Here is a 4,442-nt window from a genome sequence, read left to right as displayed (position 1 = left end):
GAAACACAAGCTGGAATCAAGATTGCCGGGAGAAATATCAATAACCTCAGATATGCAGATGACACCACCCTTATGGCAGAAAGGGAAGAGGAACTCAAAAGCCTCTTGATGAAAGTGAAAGAGGAGAGTGAAAAAGTTGGCTTAAAGCTCAACATTCAGAAAACGAAGATCATGGCATCTGGTCCCATCATTTCATGGGAAATAGATGGGGAAACAGTGGAAACAGTGTCAGACTTTATTTTTCTGGGCTCCAAAATCACTACAGATGGTGACTGCAGCCATGAAATTAAAAGACGCTTACTCCTTGGAAGGAAAGTTATGACCAACCTAGATAGCATATTCAAAAGCAGAGACATTACTTTGCCAACAGAGGTCCGTCTAGTCAAGGCTATGGTTTTTCCTGTGGTCATGTATGGAGGTGAGAGTTGGACTGTGAAGAAGGCTGAGCGCCAAAGAATTGATGCTTTTGAACTGTGGTGTTGGAGAAGACTCTTGAGAGTCCCTTGGACTGCAAGGAGATCCAACCAGTCCATTCTGAAGGAGATCAGCCCTGGGATTTCTTTGGAAGGAATGATGCTGAGGCTGAAACTCCAGTACTTTGGCCACCTCATGCGAAGAGTTGACTCATTGGAAAAGACTCTGATGCTGGGAGGGACTGGGGGCAGGAGGAGAAGGGGACGACAGAGGATGAGATGGCTAGATGGCATCACTGACTCGATGGACGTGAGTCTGAGTGAACTCTGGGAGTCTGTGATGGACAGGGAGGCCTGATGTGCTGCGATTCATGGGGTCTGAAAGAGTCGGGCACGACTGAGCGACTGAACTGAACTGAACTGATATTGTCCCAGGTACTTTTCTAAGAGCTGGGGGTGGGCATGGATGCACAATTAATGAACTAAACAAAACTCTCTGTCCTTATGGGAATTTGCATTAAATTGTGAAAACAATAGGTTATAAAAAGTGCTTGTTGAGAAAAACAAAGCAGAGAAGGGGAATAAACAGTGTGTGTAGGTGTGGGAAAGGGCACAGCTGTAATTTTTTCTTTTGGATCACAGGAAACCTTAATACAGTTAAAATGAAAGTGCTGGGTTCCATCTGGATGACCGCAGTTTTGTTGGCAACACTCAGAGCATCATGGTAGGAGTAGTCTAAGATGTCTTCTTCCCTCTGCAGTGTGTTGGCCTTGGCTGTATCAGAGTCGCAGAGTTTCTTCACAGCTTGTTGGATCTACCCTTGACAAGCAGAGTGAGCAGGTGGGTTGTTGCTCTCCATTTCTCTATGACCTCCTCAGAAATCAAAGAAAGCCTGACTGTGGCAAGGTGGACAAGTTATTTCTCCTGGGAGAACTCTTCTGAAGGTACGTGGCCTGCTTTCAGAGTTTTAGTGCCCTAAGCCAAAGGAAGATGGGAGGTGTGTGGGTCTTTTTCTTCTTTAATCTGTTGACTTCTTTCTGCATGGCCTTCTTTGCTTAGAAAACTTCTCTTTTGCTTCAGTTTTTGCAAAGTCTTCTTTTCTTTCTGAATCACCTTAAAAAAGGGACAGTTGTCATTTCGAGTAGAACAGTCAAGGAAGGCTTCTAGAGAATGTACTATTTAAACAGAGATTTGAGGAAGTGAGAGAACTAGGCATGCAAATAATGTGCGGCAAGTGCATAGGCCCTGGGGTAGGTGTGGGCCTGGTGCGTTAAAGGCAGGGGAGGCAGACATAAAAACACACTGTTATGAACGGTACTTGTGGTAAAACGTACTCCCAAGAAAAGAGTTCTTAGGTTTACACTTTATATTGCTGTTGTTTCGTTGCTAAGTCATGTCCAAATCTTTTGTGACCTCATAGACTGTAGTCCGCTAGGCTCCTCTGTCCATGAGATTTCCCAGTGAAGAGTACTGGAACAGGTTGCCATTTCCTCCTCCAAGAGATCCTCCTGATCCAGGGATTGAACCTTAGTCTCTTGTGTCTCCTGCATTAGCAGGAGGACTCTTTACAGATAAGCCATCTGGGAAGTCTTTACTTTGTATAACCATAAAAAGTACTTTTACTTTAAAGATTTCAACTAGATTTGTTAACAATGACTACTTAACCAATATGATAATAAGTAGACATGTTTGTTATGCCCACTTTATGCATTTGAGGGACAGAAGATTAAGAAAAGTTTGGCAATGTGATAAGAATATAAGCCTGGAAGCTATTTTGCCTGAGTTAAAAAATCCCAACTGTGCTCTGGGTAAATTACTTCACTTCTCTTCCTGTCAGTTTTCCACTTGAAAATGGAGATAATAATATACCTCTATGCGTCTCAGGTGGCTCAGTCATAAAGACTCCACCTGCCAATGCAGGAGACTCAAGAGATGCAGGTTCAATCCCTGGGTCATGAAGATCCCCTGGAGTACAAAATGGCAACCCACCCAGTATTCTTGCCTGGAAAATCCAATGGACAGAGGAGCCTGGTGGGCTACAGTCCATGGGGTCTCAAAGAGTCAGACACGACTGAGCAGGAGCCCAATGTCATGATGGAGATTAAATAAGAAAATACAAAGACTTTTCTTTGTGCCTCTGGGACTTTAATGTGTATATAAATCTCTCTAAAACACAGTTTCTGAGTCGGTAGGTCTGGGGTGCCCCTGAGATTCTGCATGTTTAACAAGTTTCTGGCGATGCTGCTGGTCCACAGACCACACTCTTTTATCAAGGCTGTAAAGCATTTAGTACAGCGCCTGGCACAGCCTGCACTAAATAAATTTAACCGTCATTACGCTTTCACATAGTAGAATTGGCAGGGAAACTAGATTAAAAAGCCAACAATTTCCCTTCCTTCTGTATCAGATGTTTCCTGATAATACTGCATCTTTGAATAGAATTCTACTGCATTCTGAGTTCATGTGATGAATGTACATACAGATAACATGGTTTTCACTTTTTAAATCCATCAATAGCAGCACTCGGTACCCTCTCTGAATTTATGGGTTTAGGCTGTATCAAAATACTCAATACCTTGTGAATAGAAGGCATTCAATAAATGTTTACTGGATGAAAGAAATGTTCTTCTCAGAATTAACAGTGCTGTTGGGGTTTGGTTTTATTGTAATACAGTGGCATGTATGCCAAATCATTATTTTAAGAATATGGCAATTGTGTTCCAAAAACCAAAGTACGTTTTTCTAGTCTGATTGCCGTTAGAGTCTAAAGCAATGCAGACTCTAACCCAACAACTTCCTGCTTCCTGTGCCCTTCAGCAATGCAGTCTCTAACCCAAACTTTACATGCTCACAGCACCCTCTACTGTTCAGGAACAAGTTTGTGCCCCCAATTCCAATCCCTAGAACTATTGATACAAATAAAAATTCAGACGACTGGATTCTCTTACCCCTGGAAGGTAGATTGCATCTGCCTTTAAAGGAAAGAGGGTGGCCATCTAGCAGTTGACCATGCAGGGAAGAGCGACTCTCTAGGTGGGCGGCTGGGTAACTTCCATGTGAAACCTACCAGGATCCCCTGAGAGGAGAAAAAAGCTGGTTATGATTTGTTGCCCTTTCTTTCCCTCAAGAGCACTAACTTGCTCTGCTGACCTTATTTCCACACTAGCCTCACCATCACCTTTCATCTTCCTCTTCCTTAACCTTAGTTGCATTGTCAGCCCTTTCCACGTGCCCCTTATTCCACCCTTTGATTTTCCTTTGGAGAAACCTGGGAAAACAAGTCCTCGGGTTAAGGCCCCTTGCCCACCAAGCTGAGCAGGGCTCGTTTCACTGTGATTACATCATCTTTTTTTCAATCATCATCTTATTTTTGGGGGGGGATGCTTTTTAGTATATTCACAGAGTTGAATATAATCTAATTTTAGAACATTTTTACCATCTCAGAAAGGAATTCCATACCCATTAGCAATCACTTTCATCTCCCCCATCTGTCTTCAGCTCTAAGAAGTCATCAATCTACTTGCTGTCTATAAATTTGACTAGTCATTTCAAAGAAATTAGAGACTTCCCTGGTGGCTCAGACTGTAAAGCGTCTGACTACAATGTGGAAGACCTGGGTTCAATCCCTGGGTCAGGAAGATCTCCTGAAGAAGGAAATGGCAACCCACTCCAGTATTCTTGCTTGGAAAATCCCATGAACAGAGGAGTCTGGAAGGCTTTAGTCCATGAGGTCGCAAAGAGTCGGACAAGACTGAGCGACTTCACTTTCACTTTCTTTTATAGAAATGACAATTTGTGGTCCTTTACGAATGACTTGTCTCACTAATGTGATTTCAAGTCGTAGAATGGATCAGTAACTAATTCCTTTTAATTGCCAAATTATATTTCATTGCACGGAAATAGTGTATTTTACTTGTCCATTTGCTAGTTCATGGACATTTGAGCTGTTTACACTCTTGGGCTATGATAATGCCTCTATGTAATTAATAGTTTTTGTGTGGACATATATTTTCATTTCTCCTGGGTAGA

At 42.5% G+C, this 4,442-nt stretch overlaps 1 long non-coding RNA gene across 1 annotated transcript; it reads right to left on the bottom strand.

Annotated features, from left to right (window-relative positions):
- Positions 1-900: 900 nt before the first annotated feature.
- Positions 901-3,499, bottom strand: LOC147359301 (uncharacterized). Its single transcript, XR_015140223.1, has 2 exons — positions 3,362-3,499; positions 901-1,526 (listed from the first exon to the last, which is right to left on the bottom strand). It is a non-coding gene; the product is annotated as an uncharacterized LOC147359301 (long non-coding RNA).
- Positions 3,500-4,442: the final 943 nt, after the last annotated feature.

The sequence above is a fragment of the Bos grunniens genome, chromosome 14 (assembly GCF_055505025.1).
Source record: "Bos grunniens cultivar Pamir isolate PY7600 chromosome 14, Bosgru_T2T1.0, whole genome shotgun sequence".
Lineage (NCBI taxonomy): Eukaryota > Metazoa > Chordata > Mammalia > Artiodactyla > Bovidae > Bos > Bos grunniens.
Note: the sequence above shows the minus strand (reverse complement) of the source record. Positions and strands in the feature narration are given on the sequence as shown.